We start from the raw sequence: 10,075 nt of genomic DNA on the forward strand, positions 1-10,075 counted from the left end.
CAAATGTCCAGATGTCAATCTTAATGGGTCCTTTAAGACATACTCCTGGGACCAGCGCTGTGACTCACTTGGTTAATCCTCCACCTGCAGCACCAGCATCCCATGTGGGCGCCGAATTCTAGTCCCAGTTGCTCCTCTTCCAGTCCAGCTCTCTCCTGTGGCCCCGGAGGGCAATGGAGGAGGGCCCAAGTACTTGGGCCCCTGCATCCGCATGGGCGACCAGAAGGAAGTACCTGGCTCCTGGCTTCAGATCCGCACAGCTCCGGCTGTAGTGGCCATTTGGGGGGTGAACCAACGGAAGGAAGACCTTTCTCTCTGTCTCTCTCACTGTCTAACTCTGTCAAATAAATAAATAAATAAATAAAAGACATACTCTTTATTTTGTGTATATTTTTAAGAAGCTAAGACAAAACTTACTTTTTCAGTGTAAGGGAAATGTCTAAAGCAAAAAAATTAAGCCCAAAGTAAGATAAACTTCTGGCTTCCATTCCAGCACGCAAAGAACTTAAGAATTGCCCCTCCAGCCTAACAATGACCAAAAAACAGACAAAACAACAGAGCGACAACTATTCTTAGATCTTTAAGAAAAAAGAGGTCTCCGAGGAAACTACTGAGTCAAGAACAGGAGAGATAAACAGGCAGATGAAGAGAATCACAATGTAGTAGAAACTCAAGGATCAAAATATTAGGAAATTTGTAAAAATTTTAATAGATAATGTCTGTGATGGGCTCATTACTAGACTGGACACAGCTAAGGAGAATTTTTTCTCCAAAACTGAAATGGAGGAAAAAACAGCCCAGATCATAATTACTAAGGACACTGGAATAACAACAAAAATTGTAACATATTCCTAACAGACCAGAAAGGAAAGAAAGAATATAAGAAAGGTAATACTTGAAATATTCATAACTGAGAATTCCCCCCAAGTTGGTGTCAGATAACAGATCCATGAAACTGAGAAAACTGGACAGTAAATATGCCAAAAAAAAAAAAAAGAAGAAAAGAAAAAAAAAACTATACCTAGGCCTATCATATTCAAACTTCAGAAAAACAAATATAAAGAAAGATGTCAGAGGAGGGAAAAAATGTCTTACTTATAGTGGAACAATAATAAAAATTGGATTCAACTTCTCCACAAAAATCTGCAAGCATGTAAAGAATGCAAGGAAATATTTAAAGTAGTGAGTGATAATCCCCACCAACTTTAAAATTATTCTCTCAAAGTGAAAGAAATAGAAAAACTGTCTCAGAACAACAGAAATTGAGGGAAATTTGTTGCCAGTGGATCTAATTTCCAGAAGATAGTCAAAGAAAATAGAGACAGGGAATAGATGTGTCATAAAATTAGAACACAGGCAGAGTGCTAGTGAATGTTACATGAAAATGAAATAATTGTTTCCCTCATTGTTCATTAATCCAACAAATGATTTGTTCACAATATTAATAACAAAAATGTATTTGTTATGCTTATGCCCTTATACACATTTGTATGCATGCACATTATACATACAAATATTTTAGAAAGCATACGAAAAATTAAACTGAAACAAGCTTGAGTACAAAAAGTTTTGAAATTCACGGTTATTCATAATATGTTTTTCATGTTATTGTTTTGTAGTATGTTTTTTGTTTCATAATATGCTTTTCCATTCATTTTTAAAAGATGCCTTGCTACTTGGCTTACAAAAATGTTTTACACCAAGTTAAACATTTTTTAATTCTGTTATTTCCCAAACATTTTGAAGTACAGTCATGTTTGCTTATGTGCAAAGAAATGAATGATGGCAATGATATGATGGATGAGAGTTTAAGAATTTTTTAATAAAATATTATACTATCCATGAAGTAGAATAGTGTTGGGTAAAAGTGATTTTTAATTAATTTTAAATATTTATTATTGCAAATTCTGAGGCAGTCACTTAAGAAGGTAAAAAACAGGGGCTTGGTGTCTTGGCATAGCAGGTAAAAGCACCAGTTTGAGCCCTGGCTTTCAACTTCCGATACAGCTCCCTTTTAACTACCTGGAAAAGCAGTGGAAGATGGTTCAAGTGCTTGGGCTCCTGCCCCCCCATGAGAAACTCTAAAAAAGCTCCTGACTCCTGGCTTCAGATTGGCCTAGATTGGGGAGTGAACCAGCAGGTGGAAGATTTTGCTCTCACTCGCTCTCTCTGTCTCTAACTCTGCTTTTCAAATAAATAAATAAATATATTTTTTTAAAAAGTAAAAAATAGTTTAAAATGTCTGACACTTTGTTGTAGTACATTAATCAATGGCCTGCAGTGCTGGAAGCTCCAGGCTCCTGGCATTGTCCTGGCACACTCTAGGCCATTGTGGTAATTTGGGTGGTAAACTTTATTTTTATTCAAATAAATAAATCTAAAAAAAAAAAGCAAACAAAACTCCAACAAATTGCCACATCTATTAAACAGTTTGCCCTGGTACATAGAGTCTCTCCTCTCTTCCTCCCGATGGAATCCCCTCACCACCTGGTTAATGCCACTTCTAGGACCATTGGCTGCTATTCTCACCCTGGCTTTTATCACCACCTTGTCTAAATGCTTATAGGAGGTAATAATGGACTGAATCAAAGCCTTCACCAACCATTTGGTCAACCAAATGATACTCTAGGGATGTACCTGGCTCCCCACCCAGGAGATCACGATGTGAGATGTTACCCATCAATAAACCCTTTCCCTTACTCCAGTGTTTGGTGTGTATTGTTGTGGCCTCTCAGTAGCAGACGGAAGGACTCTTTCTCTCTGTCTCTCCTTCTCTCTCTTTGTAACTCTACCTTTCAAATAAACAAATAAATCTTTTAAAAATATTAAAATAAATGTATACCAAGAAAGGAAGAAAAATCGATTTACATAAAATGCTGAATTAAAACAATAAAAACCATATGAAGTGTTGAGGCCAAGAAATGGGAACAAAGAATGGAGCAACAAATAAAAAAATATGATAAATATTAGTCCAATGATATCAATATTCAGTTTGGGCATCTGTTTTCTAGATTCACCAATTCAAAGGCAGAGATAATCAGAGTAAATCAAAACACAAGTGCCATATAAATATTATCCCTAAGAAAGTTACCTTAAAAAAAACTCAAGTTTGAAGTTACTCTGAAAATTGTTGTAAAATAATATAATTTAACTTTATTTTGATTTCAATGCCAAAAAGTTTTGAAATCCAAACATGGTATTTTCATAGGACATATTTCCCTTGAATGTTTTTAAATCACCTGTATATGTGATTTCTAAATATTTTACACAAAATAATTCTTTTAATTATATTAATTATATTTTCTACCAACTTTCTGAAGTGCCCTCATATATTTAATATGAAAAGTTGAAAAAGAAATACAATATTAACACTAGTCCAAAAAAGCAAGACTAACTATGTTAATTTCATATAGAAAGGATTTCACAGCAAGGAACACTGTCAGAGATAAAAAGAGGTATTGGATATTGATAAAGGAATCAATTCTCCAAGCAGACATAACAGCCCTTTTGTGTGTTTCTGCACAACAAGAAAGTGTCAAACTATTTGAAGTGAAAACTGAAAGAACAGCAAGGAAATATACATGAATCCATTATTGAAGCATAAAATCTCCAAAATCCATTACAGGAAATGGAGAGACACTCTAAGCAGAAACATCAATAAAGACATAGTTAACTCATTAGCACCATAAAACTGTTGGGTATAAATGACAAATGAAACTACTTCAACAACTGCAGGCAATGCATTCTTTCTGGGCTCTCAGGGAATGTCCACCAACATACACCACATACAGGATTAGAAAACACATTTACACACTTAAAGGAATAGAAATAATATAGTTTACTCTCTGATTACAATGAAATTGAGTTAATATTAAATATCAGGTTAAAAAAGTCCCAAAATATTTGGAAATTAAACTTCTACATAACATTTCTAATTACACAAGTGGAAAGAAGATATCACAGAAGAAATTCTAAAATACTTTGAAATAGATTAAACTGAAAACATCGCATACTAAATATGAGATATGTGAGTGCATACAGGGAAATATGTAGTATTGAATAGCTATATTGCAAAAAAAAAAAAAAAAAAAAAAACGATATGAAAGATCTCTGTGAGTGAGATCCCAGTGGAAAGAACAGGTCATCAAAGAAGGAGGTACCTTTCTCTGAAGGGAGGAGAGAACTTCCACTTGGACTATGACCTTGTCTAAATAAGATCAGAGTCGGTGAACTCAAAAGGTCTCCATAGTCTTGGCAACTCATGACTAGAGCCTAGGGTGATTATTGACACCATAAACAAGAGTGTCAGTTTGTTAAGTCAACAACAGGAGTCACTGTGCACTTACTCCTCATGTAGGATCTCTGTCCTTAATGTGTTGTACAATGTGAATTAATGCTATAACTAGTACTCAAACAGTATTTTACACTTTGTGTTTCTGTGTGGGTTCAAACTGTTGAAATCTTTACTTAATATATGCTAAATAGATCTTCTGTATATAAAGATAATTGAAAATGAATCTTGATGTGAATGGAATGGGAGAGGGAGCAGCAGAGGGGAGGGTTGAGGGTGGGAGGGAAGTTATAGAGGAGAAAAATCCACTGTAATCCATAAGCTGTACTTTTGAAATTTATATTTACTAAATAAAAGTTAAAAAAATAAAAATAGGCCGGCGCCACGGCTCAATAGGCTAATCCTCCGCCTAGTGGCGCCAGCACACCGGGTTCTAGTCCCAGTCAGGGTGCCGGATTCTGTCCCGGTTGCCCCTCTTCCAGGTCAGCTCTCTGCTGTGGCCCGGGAGTGCAGTGGAGGATGGCCCAAGTACTTGGGCCCTGCACCCCATGGGAGACCAGGAGAAGCACCTAGCTCCTGCCATCGGATCAGCGCGGTGCGCCGGCCGCTGCGCACCAGCACGGCGGCCATTGGAGGGTGAACCAACGGCAAAGGAAGACCTTTCTCTCTGTCTCTCTCTCTCACTGTCCACTCTGCCTGTCAAAAAATAAATAAATAAATAAAGACTAAAATATGTCTTTTAAGCTTTACAGTAAGAAATTAATAAAAGAAGGACAAATCAAATCCAATTTAAGCTTAAGGAAAAATATTTAAATTATAGAAAAAAAACAATGAAATAATACACAAGAACTTGATGGAGATAAACAATATCAGTATAAGTTGGATTTTAGAAAATAACAAAATCTACCTTATTCTTTCCAGCCAAAGGAAGAAAACAGAAAGAAAAGACACAAATTACTAATATCAGACAATAAAATAAATCACTATAGACAAAGGGACAATAAAAGGATGATAAAGGAATATTGTCAATAATTCTATGCCCTCAGTTTTAATAACATATGTGAAACAAACCATTTCCTTAAGATACAGCCATTCAAATATACACAAGACACAGGTAATCTGAATAGGCTTTGCTAGGGTTTGAATGTAGGATGTTGTCCAAAAGGCCATCTAGTAAATGTGTGGATCCTAGGATGGACCTACTGGAAGGTGGTGGAATCGTTAGGAAATGGGACCAACTTGAAGTCCTTATGTCATTGGAGATATACCTCAAGATCATAGACACAAAAAACTCCAGCAAATATTAGAAAATTAATTTCAACAAAGTTTGAAAATAGTTTACATCATGACGAATGGGAATTATCCTACATATGCAAAACTTAGTCAACATTAAAAAATCAATTAATTCATAATAGGCTAAAGAAGTTAATTCACATATTTGTGTCATTAGATATGGGAAAACATTTGATGAAATGAACATCCATTCATGAAAAAACTCTCAGCAGCTAATTGTAGAAGACAATTCCCTTCTCTTGACAAAGAGCACCTACAAAAATTCTACAGCTCACATCTTGCTTAATACTGAGAAATTTGGATTTTAATACTAAATATAAGGCCACTCTAAGCCTATCCCCTCTTCTTCTTTTCCATATCATAATGACACCCTCAATAATTCAGAAGCACAAGAGAACTGTCTCTGTTTGCAGATGACGTCATCATCTATGTATAAAATAGGAGAAAAATGTGAAAATTACTTCTGGAAATAACAAGCAATAATATCAAAGTTTCTGAATACAAAGTTAATATATAAAAGTCAATTTCTTGGTTTCTAGCAATGGACATTTGGAATTTGTACTCCTAAAATGAAATATGTAGGTATAAATCTAAGAAAATATGTGCATGATCTGCATCAGGAAAAATATGATGAAAGATACAAAAAGGGAGTTAATTAAGTGGAAAGACATTCCATATTAAAGACAGGATGACTACTGTCAACAAATTGTTTCATCCCAACTTGATTTCTAGATTCAACATAATTTTAATCAAAACACAGACAGATTATTTTGTTAATATCAACAAACTGATTCTAAAGTTTACATGCAGGAGAAAATGACCCCAAATAGCGAACTCAATAAGAGGAATCAGAGGACTGACAGTATCTCATACAAAGACTTGCTGTAAGGCCTAAGTAGTCAAGACAAGGTTTTGTTGGTGAAAGAATAGATAAATAGATCCATGGAACAAAGCACAAAACCCCAAACTAGACCACACAAACACAGTCAATCCATCTTTGCCAAAGGAGCAAAGGCAATAAAAGGAGTAAAGATAGTCTTTTCAACAATCATGATGAAACAACTGGAAACACACACACACACACGTACAAAAGAATATAGACACAGACCTTGTACACTCCACAAAACTAACTTGAAATAGATCAAACCTAAATATAAAATACTGTACTGAAAATTTCCTACAAGATAACTTAGAAAGAAAATAAAGATAACCTTGGGTATGTTGATTGCTTTTTACATAAATTATCAAAAGCACAAATCAAGAAACTAAACTGGACTTCACTAAAACCAAAAACTTCTGTTCAGTAAAACACAAGCTACTGAACAGGGAGAAAACAGTTGAAAAAGATACAATAGAAATGGAATTTTTATCCAAAGCGGACAAAGAATATTTCAGATGCAACATTAAGAAATGAACAACTTGATCAAATAATGGGCAAAAGACCCAGATACAGCATCCCACAAGGATATGCACAAACCACATGTAAGGACATTTCTGTTATAAGATGGTCAACATCCTATGTCATTAGGTAATGATAAATAAAAACAACAATGAGGTACCACATGTACCTATTAAGATGACCAATATCCAAACACTGACACCATGAAATGCTAGCAAGAACATGGAGCAAGAGGAAATCTTTCATTGCTGGTGGAAATGTAAAATGACACAACTCTTTTGAAGAGAGTTTGAGATTTTCTTACAAAACTAAATACACTCAACACCGAATCCATCACTTGTATTTTTTGATATTTACCCAAATACATTAAAAACTTATGTCTACATAAAATCCTGCATACTGACGTTTATGGCAGCTTTACTCATAATTGTCTAAACTTCAAAACTACCAAGATATCATTTGATGGAAGAATGGATAAAGAAACTGTGTACATCCAGAGAGTGGAATATTACTCAGTGCTAAAAATAAATTAGCTACCAAACCATAAATAGATGTGTAAGAAACTTAAATGCATATTATGAAGTGACAGAAGCTATTCTTCAAGAAGTAAATGCTAAATAGTTTCAACTACATGCTATTTTGGAAAATTCAACACTGTGGGACAATTAAAAGACAAGCAGTTGCTAGGAGTTAGGAGGAAGAAAGGATGGATAGTCAGAGCACATGAATTACTTAGCCAGTGAAACTATTCTGAATAATAAAAAGATGGATATGTGTAATTATATGTTTTCCAAAATTAATATACAACATTAAGAGCAAATCCAAGGGGACAACTGTTTATACCAGCAATTTAGATACTTGCATCCCATGTTGGAATACTGAGTACAATAGTCAGCTCTAGCTCCAGACTCCAGCTTCCCACTAATGTTGACTCTGGGAGGTAGCAGTAATGACTCAAGTAACTGGTCTTGTGCACCCTTGTGGGAGATCTAGATTGTGCTGCCAGCTTTGAGTTTCAGTTAATACAGCCATTTGTGAAATGAACCAGTATATGAAGGCTCTTCTCTGTCTCTGATCCTCAAAATAATACAATTTATTTTTTTTAATTTTGTTTTAAGATATACAAATTTCTTTCTTTCTTTCTTTCTTTCTTTCTTTCTTTCTTTCTTTGTGCAACAGGACTGACTGTTTATTGTGGGCGGGGTGCTCAGGAGCTCTTGGTGCGGCGGGTGCACTTCCTCTTCACCATCACGGGCTTCTGGCCGCGCAGGATGGCGCTGGCTCTGCGAATGGCGGCCATGCACAGGTCTGGGCGGTACTTTTCTTGCGAATCATTTGCCAGATGCTGCTGAGCGTGGCCTGGGCGTTCTTGTTGATGGTGGTGCGCACGTAGGAGGTGGCCGGCTTCCGCTGGCCGGGTCTGCACTTCATGACCACCACGACGCCCTTGCCGTTGGCCGCTGGCTCCACGCCCACGGTCTTGCGGTGGATAAGCCCGCTTTAGCGGAACAAGTTGCGGGACTTCAGGTTGTTGGGCTCTGTGCTGTACCTCTGTTTGTTCCTCTTGATCAGGAAGCTGGAGCAGTTGCGCACGACCATCCACTGCAGGTGCGCGGACATGGCGGCGGCTCTTCGCACCGAGGCTAAGATGAATGTCTATACTAAAATACCAATAAATTTCTCAAACTCAAATATATATATATATATATATATATATATGTATATATATATATAAATTTCGTGTATTTCATATATACAAATTTAGGAACATAGTGATACTTCTCATACTACCCTCTCTCCTACCCATGCTCCAACCCTTCTTCCTCCTTTTTCTCCAATTCCCATTTGTACTTCTTACAAAAATCTATTTTCTTTTTTTTAAACTTTTATTTAATAAATATACATTTCCAAAGTACAGCTTTTGGATTACAATGGCTTTTTCCCCCATAACCTCCCTTCCACCCGTAACCATCCCATCTCCCACTCCTTCTCCCGTCCCATTCACATCAAGATTCATTTTCAGCTAACTTTATATACAGAAGATCAATTTAGTATATACTAAGTAAAGATTTCAACAGTTTGCACCCACACAGAAACACAAAGTGTAAAGTACTGTTAATGTCTTGTACAAAAATCTATTTTCATTTTACTTTATATTCGTAAGGTTAATACTACACTAAGTAAGAGTTCAACAATAGTATGAAGAAAAAAACACTGTTCCTCAATGGTAGAGACAAGGGCTCCAAATAATCATCAAATCTCAAAATGTCTGTTTCACTTCAATACATTACATTTTTAGTACTCTATTAGTTACCCCAGATCAGGGAAAACATGATATCTGTCATTTTAGGACTGGCTTCTTTCACTAAGTATAATGATTTCCAAAATGCTTGTGTCCATTTTGTTGCAAAAGCCAAGATTTCATTTTTTTTTTTACAGCTGAGCTGTACCCCATAGTGTATATGCCATTGTTTCTTTACCCAGTCATCCGGTGATGGACATCTGAGTTGATTCCGCATCTTAGCTATTGTGAATTGAACTACTATAAACATGGGGTACAGATAACTCTTTCATGTACTGATTTATTTTCCCAGGAGTGGGATGGCTGGATCATATGGAAGGTCAACATTGAGATTTCTGAGTTATCTCTGTACTTCTTCCATAGTAGCTGCACCAGTTTATATTACCACCAACAGTGGATTAGGGTACCTTTTTCTCCACATCTTTGCCAGCATTTGTCGTTTGTTGATTTCTATGTGACAGTCATTCTAACTGGATGAGGTGAAACCTCATTGTGTTTTTGACTTGCATTTCTCTGAAGGCTAGTCATCTTGAGCATTTTTTTAAGTGTCTTGGCCATTTTCATTTCCTCTCTTGAAAAAATGCCTGATCAAGTCCTTTGTCCATTTCTTCACTGGATTGTTTGTTTTGTTGTTGTTGAAATTCTTGAGCTCTTTATAAATTCTGGATATTAACCCTTTAATAGTTACATCGTTTGCAAATATTCAAATTTTAAAAACTGGAGCCAAATGGTCAATGATGTGCACTGGGCAATGACATGTCAGTGATTCACTCTAATGTGAGTTCTGTGT

At 36.0% G+C, this 10,075-nt stretch overlaps 1 pseudogene; it reads right to left on the bottom strand.

Moving 5' to 3' along the window:
* Positions 1–8,190: 8,190 nt before the first annotated feature.
* On the bottom strand, positions 8,191–8,622 carry LOC133758372 (large ribosomal subunit protein eL28-like; annotated as a pseudogene).
* Positions 8,623–10,075: the final 1,453 nt, after the last annotated feature.

The sequence above is a fragment of the Lepus europaeus genome, chromosome 4 (genome assembly GCF_033115175.1).
Source record: "Lepus europaeus isolate LE1 chromosome 4, mLepTim1.pri, whole genome shotgun sequence".
Lineage (NCBI taxonomy): Eukaryota > Metazoa > Chordata > Mammalia > Lagomorpha > Leporidae > Lepus > Lepus europaeus.